General features: G+C 51.6%; 1 long non-coding RNA gene across 1 annotated transcript; it reads right to left on the reverse strand.

The window, feature by feature from the left end:
- Positions 1–458: 458 nt before the first annotated feature.
- On the reverse strand, positions 459–20099 carry LOC109547518 (uncharacterized). The gene is made up of 4 exons (XR_002173288.3): positions 18446–20099; positions 9775–9880; positions 5566–5756; positions 459–4160 (listed from the first exon to the last, which is right to left on the reverse strand). It is a non-coding gene; the product is annotated as an uncharacterized lncRNA (long non-coding RNA).
- Positions 20100–21153: the final 1054 nt, after the last annotated feature.

Here is a 21153-nt window from a genome sequence, read left to right on the forward strand (position 1 = left end):
TCTTTGCCCTCACTCTTCATTTTGCCATAATCACCTCTCGACAGTGGAACCATTTGCCCTGGGGCTCCAGTCCATGTGATGGAGGGTTGGGCTGCCTCTGAGCATCTCAGCCTCAGGGAAGTCGGCTCAGCCTGCAGGAACAAACAATGCAGTAGAAAGCAGAACATTTCCTCTTCAGTGAAAAGGCACCAGAGGGAGGGAAGATGGCCTCCAGGCACTGTGCATTTGGGCAGAGCTGGGTCAGTGAGAAAAAGCCCCCTGGGCAAAGAAGCCTTCACACCTCCCATTAGTCAGGGGAAGGCTTCCTGGAGCAGGTAGGAATCCTCCCCCCACCTCCAACCAACACACGCCGACTGAGATGTGGAAATGATTGGAGAGAGAAAGGAAGGTCCAGGAATATGGATCTGTGATTCTTTTTTGGAGAGCTGTTGGGGGTAGGGGGGACAGGAAGATGTACAATCAGTCTGGGATTGGTTTATTTTGATTGCTTTTTAAAATTATCTGGGTAATTGATGTTCATTGAAAAAAATAGAAAACACAGATAAGCCAAGAGAAGAAAACAAAAATCATCTGTTAACATCTTGGCAAATATCCTCTTTCTATGATTAGTTACATAGATAATACTTTTGTTTAATTAATAAAATGCTCTCTTACTGTACACAGCTTTAAAACCTGCTTCCTCCCCCCCCCCCTTTTTTTTTAACAGCGCAATATACTAGGACATCTTTTCAGGTCAACAGATACATAAATTTCACCTCCATCCATGTTATTGGCTCTGGGGTACGGACTGGTGGTTGTGAATTTCCCTGGCCTTCGTGCTGCCCTCTCCTCATCCGCAAAATAACCTGGGCACTTGCACCAGGGCTGGGACTGGGTGTGGGCTCTTGGCAGCTGGGAAGGCTGGATAACAGCAAGGAGGAAGGAGGGAGGAGGGAGGTGCAGGGCTGTGTGTCCAGGCCACACGAGGGCAGCAAAAGCCCCTCTGGAATGGAGGCTGCCTCCCTTTCCCGCCTCCCAGCCTGCTTGCGGATGGGCAGCCCTGAAACCAGCCCCTGCCTGGGTCCAGGCGGTGAGGTGCTGCCCGGAGGAAGTTCCCCCGTCCTCAGGCTGAGCTGGCCAGGCCAGCCAAAGTGTTTGCTGGCAGGCAGGGTGGGCTGTCAGTTTCTACTGGCCTGGAGGGGGCCTGGGTGTGCTCACGAGAGAGTCAGAGAATCTGGACACGGAGATGTGAGGGTCTTTCCTCTGCCAGGAACCCACACGGCTCCAGGGACCGGAAGCCGCAGCTCCCCCCAGTCTGGGGGGCAGCCTGGGGAATTGGCCAGCTCAACCCGGTCCTTGGGACAACCCAGAAGAAGGAATGAAATGAAGTAAGTGGGAGCCAGGGTAGCACAACCGTTAAGCTCATAGCCTTGGAGAATGATGGGGACCTGATTTCCAGTCCTGGCTCTAGCATTCACCAGCTGTGTGACCTGAATCAAGTTGCTTAACCTCTCTGAGCCTCCATTTCCCCACCTGTAAATCCTTAGCAGTATCTACTGTGTAGAGTTTGCGAAAATTAAGTCAGATATATACATAAAGCACTTGGCACACTGCCCAATAGATGTAGCTAGGGTTATTTTTTAAGTCATTATCAGGTAAATAGGCCTGGAGAGCTGGGAGACAGCTGCATACAGAAAACGATTGCGTATTTCCCCACGTTCACAGCTATGGCTGGGTTTTCTGTGCGGGGCCAGGTGTGGGTGTGGGTGGGTGGAATCAAGAAGGGGAGGAACGGGGGTGAGGGGTGGAGGGTGAGGCATTATGAACCTAGCTGCTGTGAAACCAGGTAAAGGCTCAGGTCACCCTCCCGGGTAAGGAAAATGTTGGATTCGTCCACCGGCACCTCCTTCATGGGCACTGCGCTCAGAGGCCCCCTCCTCCCGGAGGTGCAGGGCAAGGCTGCCAAGCTGGATAAGAAGAACTGAGGCCACGGGGCCGGCACCTCTGTTTGAACAGAGGGAGGAAGGAGGGCTGAGTGCAGATGCAGGATCCATTGGCCTGGGGACTGGGTGGAGGGGAATCACTGGAGGATCGCTGCCCGGCTGCCAGATGGTCTCTCTAGGGGGCGGCAGAAGGGGGCAGGTACCTTGACCTTGAGCAGCTAAGGGCCCTGTGGCCCAATGGGTTCACCCTCCAGGGAAGCAGGTGCCCCCGCTGGCCTCCTTACCTGCACAGCGGCGGCCTGGGCCCTGGACCAGCCTCCCCCTTCCCACCAGGCCTGCTAATGAGGAGTGGCTTCTCCAAGGACAGAGGGCTGTGCTCCCCGCAGGTGGACTGGTGGTGGATGATGGAGGGTGAGTGTGTCTGCCTGTGTTCTTTTAACTTCTCCGGAAAGGTCACCAAGGGGTCTCCATTACGAGCGGTCTGGAGCCGGGTAGGATTTTCTCCTACAATTTCATCTACTCCCTGGATGGCCCCCAGTGTGTGAGCCACTGACAGTCCTCAATCTTTGCAATGGATTTCCTGGAAGCGGCGGCCCAGGCGGCAGCCAGTGATGGATATGTGCTGGGGGGATGGGGGCAGAGGAGGCTGTAAGCGCCCTCCCACACCTTGGCAGGGCGCGCACTTCCACCCACGCGAGGTATCAACACCCACAGAAATACTTGTGTGTGTGCACCAAGAGGCATGGGCAAGGATGCTGGTTGTAGCATTGTTTGCATGGGAAAAAGTCTGTTCATGGGAGGTGGGAGGGGCGGCTGCAGCCTGAGCGTGGATGGGGTCCCCTGGGCTGTGCAGCAGTATCACTTACCACAAACGCCCTCCAGAGTTGGGCCGCAACAGGGACCCTGAGTGAGGGAGTGAGTGGAAAGGGGGTGGTTGAATCAACTGTGTTACATTCGCACGTGCAATACTATGCAGAAATTAGAAAAAAGAGAAAAGCAACAGCAGATGAGGATGCTCTATATATGTGGTCATAAAAAAAATGTCCAAGATATATTGTTATGGGGGAGAAGTTGCAGGACAATATGGTCGGCTTGATCCCATTTATGTAAAAGCAAAGAAAAACAAACATCCTGGCATCATACACACATGGGTGTATGATGTGTGTGTGTGTGTGTGTGTGTGTGTGTGTGTGTGTGTTTAAATGCCCAGAAAAGGTCTGGGACGATATAGAGCCAACTGCTAATATAGGTTACTGCTAAGGAAGCAGGGATATTAGTAAGAGACGGGAAAAAAAGGAACTTTCACTTTTTCTCTCTTTACGTCTGTGTTCACATTTTTTTATGGAGAGAAAAAAGCTAGTGTAAAGAAAAGTACCCGGGACTTCCCTGGTGGCACAGTGGGTAGGGTGCCACGCTCCCAATGCAGGGGGCCCGGGTTCGATCCCTGGTCAGGGAACTAGATCCCACATGCATGCCACAACTAAAGAGTTCGCATGCCACAACTAAGGAGCCCACGAGCCACAACTAAGACCCGGTGCAACCAAATAGATAAATATTAAAAAGAAAAAGAAAAGTACCCTCCTTTCCTCTGTGCTCCTTGTCTAACTCCCTCATCTACCAGAGCCTTCTGCAAGTTCCTCACTTTTTGGGACAGTGAGTTCCTCCAAGGTCTCTTAGTTTTTTCTTTTGAAGGAGGAACCCTGGCTGGGAGAGCTGGACGTGACCTGGATCCATATCAAAGGCCCCTGTGACGTTGGAGCGGACCAGTAACAACCCAACATCCATCCTGGCCTTCTGACCTGCATCCCCTGCTCTGGCGGCCAGGTCGTCCAGTAGACCCTGCAGAGACAGCCCGTGGGGTAAAGCCCCTTTGAGGGGGGCGGCCTGCAGCAGGGGAGGTGCATGGGAAGGAGCCCAACAAGGCTGTTTGGTCGTCACCAACTCTGATCTATTCTATGCTGACACCTCTGCAAGCAGGTGCGACCACCTCCAGTTCGTCCAGGCTCAGCTAGGGAACTTCACCCTGTACCTCTCCTGCGATGAACCTGGCTTCAGGTGCTCGCAGTGTTGACACCCGGCCAGCTCGCGACTCAGTGGGTCGTAGCCACCTGCTGCTGCTGGTGTTTTACTGGGATGCTTCTTGAGGATAAGGAGAAGTTTCTATCCTAAGTTCATTTCCCGGCGTTGAGGATGGAGGTACTTCCCCAGCCACAGGATCCACCTTCTCACCAGTGCTTCCTGAAAGTTAAAACATTGGCAAGAAGTCAGGTGACCGGTCAGCCACTCCCGTCCTCTCACCTCAGCCAGACTGGACACCTGGGTGACCTGCTGCTCCTGAGGGTCCCCAGGGCCGAGGAACCCTCTGACTGGGCTTCTTGGTGACGGGAGCTGATGCAGGGCTGCACCACTTAGGATGCCTACAAGGCCAAGGTGACCCAAACCCTGTCCAGCTCATCTTAGGCACTCCATCCCCTGCCCCAACACCACCTGCAGTTGCTCCAGCATGCCTGCTCCTGCCTAACTCCGGGCCTTTGCATAAGCCAGTAGGTCTCAAACTTGTGTGGGCATCAGAATCCCCCCGAGGGCTTACTCAAGATTTCTCGGCCTCATCCCCAGAGTCCCCGATTCAGTAAGTCTGGGGTGAGCCCCAAGAATCTGCATTTCTAACAAGTTCCCAGGTGATCTCATGCTGCCCTTCCAGGGACCACCCTTTGAGAATTGCAGATGTAAGCCATCCCCTCATCTGTCACTCCCTCGGGAAGCCTTCCTGGACTTTTCCAAGAGACATGAGTGTCCCCCACCATGGGCTTTCATGGGACCTGGTACTTCTGTTCATGACACTTATCACATTTTGCAATTACTATAAATCTGTGAAAATGTTAAATTGATGCCCGTCTCCCTCTTAAGCGTACGTCTGTTTTGTTTCCCCTTGTCTCCCTGGTGCCCAGCACAGTGCCTTGTACACAGTAGGTGCTCAACAAATAGTTGCTGTATGAATGAATGAGTGAATGAATGAATACATGCAAAAGACACTCAGAAGCTTGTCGTGGTTACCACTGGCTCAGGCGACTCTGGGTTCTAGTAGCACAATGAGGGGAAGTGGAGGGAGATGGTTTGGAACGCAGCTGCGGGGGTTCAAACCCAGCTGGTGTTACTAGCTGTGTGACCTTGGGTTCGTTACTTAACCTCTCTGTGTGTTTCCTTGCTCATCTATACAATGAGACTAGTAAGGGTACCCAGTTCACAGAGTTATATGAGGAGTAACTGAGTAATCCATCTAGAAGGCTTACACGTATGCCTGCCACCTGTTAAGTGCTATCTAAAATTATGTCTTATTGTTATCAAAGTGCCTGGCAGTGAGGCCCTTCTTGCTTTTATCAGACTCTGTCCAGGGATCAGCTTCTGGAGAGGTCCCTCTGGTAGACTTGGGTAAGACCTAGACGAAGGAATTAACCCAGAGTCTGCATTTGAATGGACTTTCCCAGAATTTGCTGTGCCCACCTGCCCAGGCTCAATGATGGTTGTGGGCAGTGTGTGTCTGCGGGGTGGGGACATGGCTGCCGCCCTTCTGCCTGTCCCCACGTGCTTGGAGCGGGCGTTTCTGACCTTCCCTCACTGCCTGCCTGGCATGGAGCTGACTCACCGCCAGGAGCGGGTGGTGATTAGTATGCAGGGCAGGTACTGGGAGGAAAGCTGTCTCCACGCAACAGCTCTTGATGTGTTTCTCTGATTAATGTGGCAGAGAGAACATTGCAGCTTTTTCCTGAATGGTTGCCACGTGGAGCCGGAGTCATTAGCATTGCATCTCCCGCTTGCCGTGACCTGCTGACCACCCTAAGTAGATAAAAATGAAAATGGCCAAGACAGCTGCAAGGCTCAGAAACAAACTGCCTGGTGGCTCTGCAGCCACGGGAGAGTCTTTCATGTGGAAGTTTTCCGGAACGGCCCCGCCTTCCCCATCCTCTCGCACCCCTGCTAAACTAACCAAAGCCATCCTTAAAGTTTCTGCTTCTGTCACTGTTGGTCTCCAGTGAGCGCAGAACCCCTTTCTGGGCAATGGAGCCCAAGTATGAGTGTGAGCATCATTGCCTCCCCCGCAGGTGTGTGCCCAGGTGAAACATGATGGGAGGAGGGGAAAGGGTACCAGGTAGAGGGATCAGATTGGGTGAAGGACAAGGTGGGGGGAGGGAGCTAGAGCACTGAGGGGTCCGTGCTGGGCAGAGAGAGCAAGTGGGGTGGAGCAAGAAAGGGGACTGGGGACCCAGACTTTATCCTGAGGGCAATGGGGAGAAACATCGCATGGAGGGATGGTATCTCATCAGCAGTAAGACCAGGCGTTATAAAGATCCCTGTGTCTCCGGCGTGATGGATATTGGGGGCCCCGTGTAGACGTGTGGGGAACAGTGAGGAGGCCGTTGCCATAATCCAGGTGGGTGCTGCTGCCTTGAATTAACACCACACATTCCTCAGGGCAGTTCCTCCCAAACCCTGGGAGTTGGGGTATCAAAAGCTTGCGTTGCTCGGGGAAACTGAGACAAGCAGTGTTGGCTTGGGAGGTGACAGCCTCAGCAGGATGGGAGTGATGGTGGGGAGGAGTTCCTTCTGGAACTTTGCTCTTTTCTTGGCTCTGTGGGGCTGGATTCATGGTACCGTGCTGTTCTGAATTAGTGGTCTTGGATTTTTTTTTCCTAATTTGCTATTTTCGTTCTCTGGGTCTCAGTTTCCCAGTCCATGCAGTGGGGGAGGGGCAGGGAGCTCAGAGAATGGCCCCTGGGCTTCCTGGGAAGGATAATGAACGATGAGGCGGGCCCAGGTAGCGCGCTTGAGGTCCTGCCAGCTCCATGCCCCCCCACCCCCCGCCACGGAGCCTCTGCCACCACCCCGCACATCACCGTCACAGCCCCATTTGGGTACCGGTCTTCAAAGCCAGCCCTACCGCACCCACTCGCCAGGGAGCAGGCCTCTGCACTCAGCCCGGGCTGGAAGGGAATGAGCAAGGGCGCTAATTGCGGAGTCGGCAGGAGAGGCTGGGAGGAGCAGCGGAGAGAGAGAGATCATCTTGTGATGCGCCAATTACCGATCAGCTGGGACATAATTGCGGGGCCGCCATCCCGGCTGCTGGAGGTACCAGGCCTCCCTCTCGTTAATCAACGATAATCCAGAATGACGACCCTTAATGATTTGCAAAGACACTTATACACACACACACACATGCTCTCGCACGGACACGAGTAACTGATAATCAACCGTGTGATTTGAGGCAATAATTCTGTCCGGGCCAGAGAACAGGCTCCACCCTGCCAGCGAATCAGAGCCCAAATCACAGCCGACCCAGCGCTGGGTGGCAGCTTCCCTAGGGGACGGAGGTGCCTTCCCTTCTCTAGAGTGGGTGCCGAGGGGGCCCCCATCATCCCTAGACAGAAGGAGTACACACGTTTTTTTGTTTCCTACTTTGACTTACCTATATCTTCTAATTTGTGCACATTATACTTTGTAGCATTTAGAAACACCATTGCCATTGTTGTCGCTTATTCAGGGCCCTAAACCAATGGTCTCTAACTTAGTGCACATTCACATCATCTAGGGAGATGGCTAAAAATGTGGATTCCTGCGCCACGCTCCCGGATGTTTAGACTCAAGAACCGGGTGTGGGACCCAGGAATCTACATATTTAATCAGTGTCTCAAGTGATCTGGGCATAGATGAGCTGCAGACTACACTTGAAGAAGCAGTACCCTAAACCAGCGGCTCCGCACCCTGACTGCACAATGAGATCGCTTAAGGAGATTTTAGAAAATTCTGTTGCCTGGGCTCCACCCCCAGGAATGTAAGACTTAATTGACTGGGGTGCACACTGGGCATCAGGATTTTTTTTTAAAGGCCCACAGGTGATTGTAACCGTCAGCCAAGGGTGAGACCCTCGCCTGATCATTCCAGATGGGCTCAACTGGCATCTGTCTTCCCAGCCTGTTCCCGTTCTTTACCTCGGGAACTGCTACCTCGATTGCCTCAACCTTGAACACGCATATGAGTCACTTGGGTTTCTGTTAAAATGCAAGTTCTGGTTCAGGAGGTAGGATGGGAGGGCCACAACCCTAGACACATTTCCAGGTGATGATGATGCCGATCCTGGAGAGGTAAGACGCTCTTTTCCTTGGTTCAAGGCCCAAGCGTGTGAAGTTTGGTGCCAGAAAGTCCTGTTTACGGAGCTCTTCTTCTGGAGAAAACTCAGTGCTGGTGCTGGCTCTGCAAAGATGAATCCAACCCACTCTTGTTCAGGTGGCTGACTGTCTGCAAGTCACATGTTCGGTTCTTTTAGGGTCCTGAGAACAAGACATGCTCAGGCTAACTCAGGTGATGGGGCCCCTGGGAAGCAGGGGAAATGGTGCCTGCCTTGGAGAAAACAAGATAAGATAGATTCTTGTAAAGCCAGGCTCGGAGCATGAAGCAGTCATTGGGCTGGAGGGCCAGGTAAGACGAAACATAGGCATGTGGCTCGTGGTGGGGGCCTGGTGGGCTTTAGCAAATCCCTGGAAATGAGCGCTTCCTGGAATTAGACATGGGAGGAAGGCTGCCCGTGGAGAAGCTGGGGATGCGTGTTGGTCTCTCACCATGGCCACAAGCATCTCGCATTCCAGAATGAGCATGCTGCTGTGTCCATCTAGAGGAGAAATCTGTTTCCCTTCCTCCTGAACTTGGACCGGCCACAGGACTTGCTTTGACCAGTAGAATTCAGTGCAGGTGACGCTATGCCAGCTCCACGGCTGGCCCCTAAGGAGCCTGGCAGCTTCTGCTTTCATCCTTTGGAAGCCAGCTGCCATGTAAGAAACCAGCCACCCTGAAGCCACCATGCTGGCCACACGGGGGAGGCCATGTAGAGGAGCGCCGAGCTGGCAGGCATGTGAATAAGCCTTCTCGGCCCTTCCCTCCCAGTCCCGCTGCCAGTGCAGAATGATCCCAGCTAATGCCACGTGGAGGAGAAGAACCAACAAGTCGAGCCCTGCCCAGATTCCTGACTCACAAAATCATAAGAACAAGTGCGTTGTTGTTTAAAGCCGCTAACATCTCAAGTCCACTGTTACACAGCAGTAGATAAAAGAAAAACTTGGGTTCTTGTCTCAGTTCTGACACCCATAAGTGAGACCAGTACACTTGTCAGACCTCAGTTTCTTCCTCCGCAAACTGAGGGTTAAATGAAATCATGCGTCTCAGACCTGGTGCCCAGGGCCTGGCACACTGCTCTGCTCACCAGATAATCATAATCTATGATTATTGCTGAAGCCATGCCAAGGTTCCCATACCTCTGCTCCACCCAGACTGAGCGATGGCCATTCAGACCCTCTTGTCCCAGGTCCTCACATGAACGGCCATCATTCTCCTCTGATGGGAATGACCTGTCACCATGGCAACACACTGGCTAAGAGCAGTGGCTTCTGAGCCAGAAAAGCATGGATGGCCTTTTCTGCCAGTTTCTAGCTTTGTGACCTCAGGCAAGTTATTTAATGTCACTGAGCCTTAGTTTCTTTGCCTGAAAAGAGAGGAAGTCAGCCAAGCTCCTCCTCCAGGAAGCCTACCCGGATCAACCTCTCCCCACCATGTGTCTCTAAGTAGTGTTTTGTCGTGTCCTATTTACAAGGCAGGTGCTAATTTCTGAACTTTCAGAAGAGGGATGAAATTACCTACACAGGTTGGAAAAAGGGTGTGGAGGACCCTTGAGCATACTTCATTAATAAAAATAACTCCATCAAGTCCAAAGAGTTTGCTAAGTACTTTGCATGTATTGTCCTCACAACACACCTGTGAGGGAAGGACCATTGTCACCATTCCCCCTGTGGGGTGTGAGGGTCCTTACCTTAGGAGCTGGGTGGGGCCTCGCAGTGGACACTCGCTCGTTGCTGTGTCACTCGCTCGTTAGTGTGTGTATGAACACTAATTCTTCTTCCGACATACCTTAGGGACTAATAACAAAATATTCAAGAGAAATATTTATAGAAATCAAAACAGATGATTTTTCATCTAACTTGTGCAACCTGCCCTGACTTCAGGCTGCGTCCAGAAATGGATCCCTTCTCACTAACCTTGCTACCACCCGCCTGGTTCCAGCCACCATCCCTTTGCCTCTATCCCTCCAATAGCCTGGAGCCCCTGCTCTCCCGCCGTTCTCCTGACAGAATGATCCTGCTCCGATGCAGGACAGACCATGTCACCCGTCTGCTGAAAACCCTGCCATGGCTCCATCTCACTCAGAGTAAACACCAGTGTCCTCCCAATGGCCCTCAAAGCCCAACACCACCTGCTCCTCCCCTTTCCCTCTCTGACCGCATGTCCTACTCCCCTTCCTTGTTCTCTCCAGGATGGCTTCTCTGTCATCAGTCATGTTCCTGCGTCAGGGCCCTTGCATCACCATTTCCTCTGCCTGGAAGCCTCTTTTACTAAATAACGACATAGTCCACTCTCTCACCTCCTTTAGATCTTTACTTAAATGTCACCTTTTTAATGAGGTCTTCCCTGACCACTCCATTTAAAATTACCCCCCTATCCTGGGGCACCCAAACCCCCTCTTGCTTTAGTTTTCTCCACAGCACATATTACCAGCAAATGTCATGTTTGTGCCACTTGTTTATTTATTTTTCTGTCAACACACACACACACACACACACACACACACACACACACACACACACATAGTAGAATGTAAGCACTGTGTGGGACTTGTGTCTGTTTTATTTACTGCTATTGCTTCAATACCTGGCAGTAGCTCAATAAAACCTTGTTACATGAGTGAATGCAAGAGCACACATACACACAGAGTGTGAGATGATACTACAGACACCCTTAAAAAATAAACCGAACACTAATGAACACTAATCCTTCTTCTTACATACCTTAGGGACTAATAACAAAATATGCAAGAGAAATATTTATAGAAATCAAAACAGACGATTTTTCGTCTAACTTGTGCAACTAAAGTTTTGATACAGGTGTTCAAACATTCCTCTGGCATCAGTTGGTTTCAACCCTCACCTTTGCTCTGTGTGTGTGTGTGTGCGCAAACATGTGTGTGCATCCGTGCACTTCTACAGTAAAGGCCACTGGGAATGGAAACTCGTTGATTGTGGTAGCGATGATGGGTCTTACTAAAAATTCATTGAGGGCTTCCCTGGTGGCGCAGTGGTTGAGAGTCCGCCTGCCGATGCAGGGCACACAGGTTCGTGCCCCAGTCCGGGAGGATCCCACATGCCACGGAAAGGCTGGGCCCGTGAGCCATGGCAGCTGGGCCTGCACGTCCGGAGCCTGTGCTCCGCAACAGGAGAGGCCACAGCAGTGAGAGGCCCGCGTACCACAAAAAAAAAAAAAAAAAAAAAAAAATTCATTGAGAACATCTTACCCTATCCTCCTCAAGCCCTCAAAATCATACCACGTGAGACCGGATTCTCCCAGTGGTCTGGGAGAGAACAGGGATCCAGGAAGGCAAAGGCCCCCACCAGGCAACACTGTGAGGCGAAGCAGTCCAGTTAGCAAGGAGAAATACCCGCTGTGGCCTGGATCGTGCAGTGTGGGGACTTGCCATCCCGGTGTCCTCCCACATCCACTCCGATGGTCTCTCATTAGAGGTTAGGGCCCCATCATTATCCTGGAGCAGAAGGGTCTAGAGCCAGGGGTCTGCCGGGGTACCTGGTGTGTAGGAGAACCTGGGCAGCCTGGCATGCCACAGGAGTGTGACAGGCCACAGCCCAGGTTCAAAGGGATGGTTTTCCTTAGGGAGACATGGCTGTTGGTGATGGCTTTCAACTCCCCCCAGATGACAGAGTCCTTGAGATCCACACCTAGGGTCCCTACCCTCTTTTATGGGGGTAAGGGGTAGAGAAGACTTAAGTGTTACAGATGAGGAAACTGAAGCTCAGAGGGATTATGTGGCCTGTCCAAGGTCACTCCACCCACTACAAGTCCAAGATGCAAGGAATTTTGCTCACTGCTGTATCCAGCACAGATGGTTTCTGGGGTGGTCTCTGAGCTTGAACTGATGCCTGGTTGACTCTCAAATTAATTGGCTCCAAAAACAGAGCTTACCTGTCACTCATTTTGTTTGTAATTCACTGTCAGTCATCCTTCCGCAACCTGGCGCGTTGCCAGGTGGGTGACACCTCATGGGTGCTCTGTGACTACTGGGTTCAATCTACCAGGCAGCAGCATGCTGTGCTAACAAGGATCCCCCTTCACGGCCCCGGCACCCTGAGCCTGAAGGCCTGCACCTTTGCTCCCAGCCAGCAGGGGGCGCACACACATTGTTTCTAGCGGGCTTCTCACCAACCTCCCCAGGTGCCCTTTGCGGTTCTCCTCTCCTGTGATTGAGCGTGTGTTGCACACACAGGGGCCCTACATGAAGCAGACTATTTAATGTCAGGAGCCTTCAGATTGTGCGGTCGTCCCCAGCAGGCAGCCCCCTGGCAATGCATAGGATCTGATATTTACTGAGTGGTTCCTACCCCAGGCACCGTGCTAGGCACTTGACAAGCACGATCAATTTTACAAATAAGAACACTAAGTTTTGGGCTTCCCTGGTGGAGCAGTGGTTAAGAATCCGCCTGTCAATTCAGGGGACACGGGTTCGAGCCCTGGTCTGGGAAGATCCCACATGCCGCGGAGCCACTAAGCCCGTGCACCACAACTACTGGGCCTGTGCTCTAGAGCCCACATGCCACAACTACTGAGCCCACGTGCCACAACTACTGAGCCCACGTGCCACAACTACTGAAGCCTGTGCACCTAGAGCCCGTGCTCTGCAACAAGAGAAGCCACCACAATGAGAAGCCTGTGCACCGCAGCGAAGAGTAGACCCTGCTCGCCACGACTAGAGAAAGCCTGCATGCAGCAACAAAGACCCAACGCAGCCAAAAATAAAGAAATAAAATAAATTTTTTTAAAAAGAATGTTTAAAAAAATTATTTTTAAAAAATACTAAGTCTCTATTTTCACCTCATTTTAAAAGCAAGAATACTGAGGTTTGGGGCTAAGTGGCTGCCCTTGAGACCTCCCCTTTCTGCTCCAAGGTGGTGGGCGTGGGGTGGCGATGGGGGGCACTGGCTGAGGCCTGGGCCTTCAGAGAGGACTGGATTAGAAAGAACCCTTCCCAGAAGAGGAATGGTTCTTGCCCCAGTTCTGCCTGGGTTCCAGCCTCCTCGTGTTTTGTCACTGTTCTCCAAAGCTCTGGGCGGGCCCCTTGAGCAGGTCTGCCAGCTCCGTGCTGCTCTGATGGAGCACCCAGGGACACTTCCTCTTGGTGTCAATTCCAGCCACCTGGCACACACTGGCGAGTGTCCTGGGTGGTGACGTTGGTAGTGATGGTGGGGAGGGGAGGGCCAGCCTCATGGGAGGGGAGAAAGCATCAAAGCATGTCACAGTGGACAAGCCAGCTCACCCCCTCTGCCATTTTACATGCAAGGAAACAAACCCAGAGAGGGGAGGCCACTGGTCCAAGGCCACCCAGCTTGTACTGGCAGAGCCAGGGCTGGAACCCAGGTCTCTGAGCTGCCAGGCTTTCTTCAGGCTTTAGGTGACCACGTTACTTGGGGCCTGGAATTGCCTCTTTCCCACTACCCAACTGCCCACCACATCCCTGACATGTCAAACCCTGCCCATCTTGATCGAGGCCCGGCCTCCTGCCCCTCTGCCATGAGGGCTTCTCTCCCTGTGTTGGAACCATCGCTCTTTAACTGGCCTGTAGCACATGCATTCTATTCTGTGTTGACTTGCCTCTTCTCTCCAGTGGATCTTTGAGACAAGTGCCAAGGGGTAGGGCAGTACAATGGATAACGCACTGGGCCAGGCACTCAGACACCTGAATTTGAACTTGGCTGAGCCGCTAACTTGCAGTGTGTCTCAGGGAGGTCACTTCCCTGGGCCTCAGTTTCCCCTCTGGTCTAGATCAGGACTTCTCAGACTCTGTCCATGGAGTCTGCCTCTGACCAGAGTGGACGGGGCCCTGCTCCAGATTCAGCTGTAGCAATCTTGCTTTTTTTCTTTCTTAAATACTCGGGTTTTTGTGAGGGGGAGTGGGGGAAGGTTCTGAGGCCGAGAGAAGTGTGAAAACCATTTTGAGGTCCTTTCTAGTCCTTTCTAGACTAAGGACTAGGATTAGTCCTTTCTAGTCTAATCTTGCTGTTCTTTGTATCTCTCTCACCCCCCCAGTCGCTAGCAGGAATATGGCATCTTGCATAGAATAGTCTAAATAAATATTTGGTGGACAGAATGAATGTCAGTGCCAGGAAGCAGGGCCGTGCTGAACTTGGCTGGGCAGGGGAGGGGCCCAGCAGGAAGAAAACAGCCAGAGGGCAGCTGGAGGGAAAGGGGGCCTGGAACCGGCTTCTAAGGGGAAGAGGGCCTTCGAAAAGGGGGCCGAGGATGCCTTGGGTGCGCAGCTTTCTGCTCCCCACCTCCCCCAGGTTCCCTCCTGGCTTGCCCCTGAGGGGACCCTGCCTCCCCCGTAACCCTGCTGCAGGGGCCACAGTGTCCTCGCACAAACCCTGCTCCATACCCTGCTGCCAGGGCCGCCCACGCAGACGGGCGGACATAAGTCTGGCAGACACTGGTGTGGCTGAGCGCTCCACACACTGGAGTGGAGGAAAACTCTGGCCTGGTTAGCCGGCCAAAAGCTAGGTGGGACGCCCGGCCCCAAGGCCCCCAAAGGCAGGCCTTTCAAGCTGCAGGCGTCTGCGGGGCCTCCCTGGACATTCTTGAAGGGAGGGGTGTTGTGTGCCTTTTGTCAGTGGTAGACCATGTTCTACGTGGAGTGGGTATGTTAGTTCTGCTTCCGAATCTTGGCTCCTCCTGGAGCTACAAATTACACTCTAGGCTTCATCCCGGAGCAGGGCTTCCATGCCCCAGGGTAATCAGGGACCACCCCGATTGCACAAGTGTGGCTGCCCACAATTAGAAAAGCCTGTGTTGTGCAGTGTTTAACTCTGACCGGAGTAAGAGGAGGCCCGAGAAGTACAAAGGAAAACCACAGTTACAGCCCCAAGAAGCTCCATCAGGACACTTCCTAACGTAATGTTTAAATTTCACTCTCATCCTCATCTTCGTTGTCATTCCAGTACCCACCCACCTCTGCACTGCTTTAAACCCTACTGCGTTACCATCTGCCACGTCTTTGGGGTCATTCATGCATTCACCTCAGAATGTCTCAACAGGAAGGTCTTTAATCTTTGTTAAGAGCCAAACATGCCAGGCACTGTGTTAGATACTTTATCAACTTTATTTTATTTAGTCATCACCATAACTCCATGAAGTTGATCTGTTAGAATCCTTCTACCTGCAAGTAACAGCTACCTTAACATTACTGGATTGAGCTAGGGGTCCCTCACTGAACAGTGAAGGAACTGATGATCTCAGGAAAAAGTCCAGAGATGGGTGGCTCTAGGTGCTGAATGTGGCACCAGGACCCCAGTTCTTTCCACGATTCCATTCCGTCGTCTTTAGTGTGTTGGCTTGACTCTCTGAGTAGTTGCCTTCATCACAACAAGATGGCTGCTGTGGCCCCAGCCATCACTCCAGACATAACGTCCAGGGGCAGAAGGACAACTGTTTCTTTCATGGTTTAAGAGGAGGGGAATATTTCCTAGAACAACTCTCTAGACAAACCTCTCAAAGATCCCTCCCTACATCTCATTGACCAGAACTGAGTCACAGATCCATCCCAAAAAGAATCACTGGCAAGGGGAACATTATACCAAGATTTGCTTAGACTCATCAGGATTTCCCCCTTTCCCACCCTGGGCGTGAGGAAGAGGGAGTGGATTCCTGAAAAAAAAATTTAGGGCACTAAGGAAGAAAGCAGGAGTGACTATTGGGTGGTAATCAACAATGTCTGCCACACAGGTCATTACTGTTATCTCCATTTTACAGATGGGAAAACTGAAGCTAAGAGAGATGAAGCAATGACTTAAAGTCACAGTAAGAGGCCAAGTTAGGATGTGAACCCAGAACTGTTTGACTCTAAAGTCCTAGCTCTTTCTACTGTAGGACGCACCACGCACTATTCTACATCTGCTTGTGAGTAAGAAAGACTGTTATATGCACATCGACTTCAAATTCTTGCTGAAACAAGGGAGGGTATAAATAATATACAGATACACTCATATATTATTTTACTGCCAATAAAATTATGTCATAAGAGTTTACATTAAGGTATGTATTTATTAGCATTTATTTAGGGCCTTCTAGGTGACTTGGGGATAGAAGGGTAAGCCCTAGACTTGAACTTCATGAGTCCCCAGTGGGGGAGTTGTATGAACAGATAACTACAGTTCTTTGTGATACATGCAGACTGTCATTGAAGTAAGAGCAGGGAAATGTGGGAGACCAGGAAAGGTAAAGTTTTTACCTTTCACAGGAAAGGTAAAAACTGAGTTGGGTTTTGAAAGATACACAGAAGTTTGCTCAAAGAAGAAGAGGGGAAAGCATTCTTTCTAGGCAGAGAAAAGAGCCCTGCAAAAGGCACGGGGCAGGAAGAGACAGAAAGGCGGGTGGGAGGCAGTTTTCCAGGGGCCTCGTGTTCCAAACTAAGGAGTTTGTCTTGATTCTGTTAGGCACCTGGAAGATTTTTAAGCAGGAAAGTAAAGCAATCAGATTTGAATGATTTTGAAGACCTTGGAACCCCTAATGAACCCAAGTGAACGTGATTAGGCAACATGGAAGAGAGGAATCAACGGCTAAGACACAGATGCGTGCTCCAGACGTGTGGATCCCGACACAAGTTCAGTCACAGAGGAGCAACGAGAAGGAGTTCTCCCCTCATCAGCACAGCGTCCAGCTGTTCTTGGGGCCCAATGTGCCACACAGGGTTGTGCCGGACCTTCCAAGGGCTTGAGAAAACCCACAGAGACTATGAATAACTTGATGAATGTATCCATACAGAACAAACATACTGACTCTGAGATTGTTACTAAAAGGTAGCACTGAGTGTTTACCATATTCTAGGCACTCTGCTAAGTACTCTATATACATTATCTTATTTAATACTTACAACAATCTAATAAAGAAGGTTTAGGCTAAATTACATGAAATTGCCAGTATTTGATGTGTTTAATTTATGGGAACAGGGAAGGAACCTGGAGGTTGGCACGGGCCACACAATCACACAAAGCCAACTTACGATTCAAACTCAGGTCTGTCTGATAAGGACTCTAGAGCAGGGGCACCCAACCCCCGGGCCGAGGACCGGTAGTGGTCCACGGCCTGTTAGGAACCGGGCCGCACAGCAGGAGGTGAGTGGCGGGCAGCAAGTGAAACTTTATCTGCCGCTCCCCATCGCTCGCGTTACCGCCGGAACCACCACCCCACCCCTCCCTCCGGCCGTGGAAAAATTGTCTTCCAGGAAACTGGTCCCTGGTGCCAAAAAGGTAGGGGACCGCTGCTCTAGAGTAAGGCAACCCTGAGTTCTAACTGCAGCCATCACTTACTAGCTGTGTGTCCTGGGACAGGTTGCTTAACCTCTCTGAGCTTCCTTTTCTTTATCTATACAGTGGGGAAAATAACGGAACCCCTTCATTAGGTGTGGCTTAGAATAGAGAATGCATTAAAACTCTCAGCACAATGCCAGACACAGAAGAGGCTCCCAATGAATATTAGCTGTGCCTATCATCGTTGTTATTAATATTCCAAAGTCTGGGCTGTTAAGCACCTTCCCAACCTGCTGCGGGGTGAGATGCCTTCTGGAGTCACTGTGTCCCTTGGGCGGAAAGGAAAGAGATTCTATTGCAGGAACCATGACAGTGTTACCGGTAAATAGTCTTCAAGCTCATGGGCCGAGGAGAGCCAGAAGCTGTGTAGTTTCCAGCACTGCAGACCCCTGCTTGCCCCTTCCTCTCCTGAGGTCTCTGGGCCCTCACAGCCACAGGGGATGACCCAGGAGGAAGCAGCCTTTGCACTGGAGAGTGGCTGGGGCAGCTCTGCCCTCATTTTGGGCGGCCCTCCTACGGAGCTATTTCTGCTCCTTTTCTCATGAACCAGCCTAAATGGAGTGTATTTCCAGGAAAGCCCCGCTACCTTTGCTTTCAAGAGTTGTGACGACCAGTGAGGGGTCCTGTGAGTCCCCATCGCCCTCGGGCCTCACGTATGCGCTTTCTGGTTTTGTGTACAGATGTTTCCGAGACGTGCATGCATGCAGCTGTGTTTGTGTTTCTGGGCCCAAGGGGAGCTGTGCTGGCATGGGCTGGAGGTTGACACCACCCTTGGCAGCAAGAGCCCCAGGACACCTTATGCCCATTACATTCCATGCCTGGGTGGGATCCCTGCCTGCTGGGTGAGTATTGACCTCCTGCACCTTTCCAGCTAAATTTCCAAGTGTTCTTTAGGCAGAAATGACAAGTGCTGTTAACTTGAGAATGAAGTTCAAACCCTGACACCCAGCTGTTCTCAGGTCATCTACTGGAGATGGGGTGCTTCTCGCACAAACTGACATTGAGGCAGCTGCGGTAATAAAAGACTGAAAGAAGAGAACAGGCGGGCCAGCTAAACCGTACCTTCGTTTCAGTGCTTTTGGATGTGCACAGATCTTTCTGGTACCGTCTGCCCTTTTGCTTGGCTGGCCTCTTGCACAAGACCTGGCTGCCCCCAGCTCAGTCTCTCTGAAAAACACGGTTAGCCCCCTCCAGAGAAACACAAAATACAGACACTCCTTATGCATTTTCCTGGAAGCATTCTATAGCTCCAGCCTGGAAAAGCTTCCAAAAGTTTTTTGAACCAAAGATAATAATAATAATAATAAAAGAGGTGGGGGAGGAGAAAAGCTTGGGCAAACGTTCCTGTTGATTAATATTCAAGGGAACAGACTTGGATTGTAGGGAAAGGAAAAAGGAAGGGTTTTCCAGGTCAATATAAACATTTGTGCTGTTTGCTTTAAAGGCAGTTTCAAAATAGTTGGCCTCCCCAAAGCGATTTTTTGGAATCTACCCAGAGGGCAAAAACTTACCCTTCCTTCCCCCATCTGGAAAGCTTTCACACCAGAGGCCCCACTCATTCCTGAGCTCTGGCTTTAGAAAGAAGGACTTTCCCAACCTTCCAAGATTCCTTGCCCTCCCTCACCCGGCTGACCCACAAGGAGTTTGTGTTGGCTCCACCCTGCAGCAGCTGCATTCCAGCTGTGGCGCTGCTGTTAGGAAACATTTCGGAATCTCTGGCTGCAAAGGTAAATGAGAAATGTGTCCTAATGACACCTGAATGCTGGCGGAAATCTGCAAACAGAGACGCCCAAGGAACAGATTCCGGACTTCGAACCCCCTTTACAATTCTGCTGTGCAAAGAGCCAGCTGTTAGCTAACAGGAAAGGTTTTTATTGGTCTCATGGATAAAAGTGCTGACCAGCCTGACCCCCCCACCCCTACTGTGACATGCAAGAAAATGAAAGTCAAACATATTTGTGAAGCGTCGAAAATATTTTCACTTACTCATGAGCGCTCATCTTTTTAATTAAAGCACAGCATCTTGCTCAAAACAAGCCTCTGGAACAACAGAGTAATCAGAACCTTAATTTAGGGATCTGCCAGCTGATCCTGACTGCTGTGGGAAGGTTACAGCAGTAGCCTAGAGGCAGACGATGGGGCGAATGTCTCCCAGGAGCTTCCCTCGTCTTCGGAAGACGGTGTCTGCCGGAGGATTCGGGGGTAGAGGGGGTGCCTCAGAAACCAGCAAGGACCCTTTAAATGCATAGAAGTTGCCAGACAGGGCAAGCTGAGCAAATGGCTTTTTAGGCAGCTGAAGCCCTCAGCCGCTGTGAGGGCAAATGCCACCAAGCCGACCTGGTTGCCAGGAGTGCTGCCGCCTTAACTGGGGTCTTTCCCCTCAGTCTCTTTGCCGCCATATTATCTTCTGGGACTGCGCTGCAGACCCAGCGCATAGCCCATGGCGCTACCTGGTTTCAGCACAGCCGGCAGTAGCTGCGAGCTACACTCTGTCTTATCCTAACCTCTCCCTTTCTTGGCTCCTGGGATTCTGTACCTTTTCCCCAGCTTCATCGGCCACCCAGCCGGACAGCGACAATTAACCACCATGGAAATGCTTTGCGAACCCAGTATCCACGGTGAGAACGTCCCTGAAGTCCTCCATTAATTCCTGGTACTGAAAACGGATATGGAAATTTAGTAGGAGAGCTGGTGGCCTATGTTCCGGGGGGGGGGGGGGGGGGGGCACCCAGCTCTTGTGAAAGCTTCCTTCTCTCCACTTCTTCCTTCTCCTGCTGTCCCACTTCAAACACTCCCTACCGTCTACCTTTTAACACCTCCAAGGCCCACCACTGCCACTGCCACCCCCACCCCCACCCCCACCCCCCCACCCCCCCACCCCGCCTAGCCTAACCACCCACTTCCCATCCAGGTCCTTTCAGAGTGCAGCCTGCGTGGTTGCCATGGAGAGCACCCCCCACCCCCAGTACCCTTCGGGGCTTTGAGACCCTAGAAGGAAAGCACCAGGAAACCAGAAATCGGCTCCCTCCCGAAAACAATGGCTTCCAGGGTCTGTGCCAGACACACTCACAGCACCCGAAATAGTCTCATTGTCCTCTTGTGCAATATCCAGGAATTTGGTGAAACTCATCAGTTTTCAGGTTACCGATAATGCAAGTTTGGAAACTGAAACAGGAAGGAACACAGGCTGAAAAAGCTTTTATCCAGCACACAGCATTTCTCTCTCCAGAGGCAAGACCATTTTTCTGGTTGTTGCTGTATTTTTATTTTTTTTCCAGCAGTACTTTGGTGGGGTTAAAATTAGCTGGCAGCATTCTGGTCACATGCTAGCCAGCAAAACAAAAGGGAGTTGTTCCCTGGCAGCCCCTGAAGCAGACCTTCCTAATCCATGGACTTCTGGGAAGCTGGCTCCTCAGGCCCTGGGACTGAGGGGCCACACCACCGACTCCCCTCTCTCGTCATCTCGCTGTAATGGGCAGAACTGGGTAGTGTCTAGGCTGTTTTGAATCTCAGGGCATGCCTCCATCTGGAAAGACATTCAAGGGCCCCAAAATGGCTTTTTCGGATCCTCCCATTTGGGAGAGGAAGGTTGAAAAAAGGAAGAACTTTTGAAGGCAACAAAGAAGCAGACACCACAAGGACACTGAGAGAGAGAGAGAGGGAGGGAGGAAGGTGGGGGACAGTGTCTGAAGTGTGAGTGCGGGAACCACCTTCTGGGGGCACGGGCTGCTCTGGGCGTGGCTAAAGCGCGACATCGTACATCTGAGCTC

Source organism: Tursiops truncatus, chromosome 2 (genome assembly GCF_011762595.2).
Source record: "Tursiops truncatus isolate mTurTru1 chromosome 2, mTurTru1.mat.Y, whole genome shotgun sequence".
Taxonomy (NCBI): domain Eukaryota; kingdom Metazoa; phylum Chordata; class Mammalia; order Artiodactyla; family Delphinidae; genus Tursiops; species Tursiops truncatus.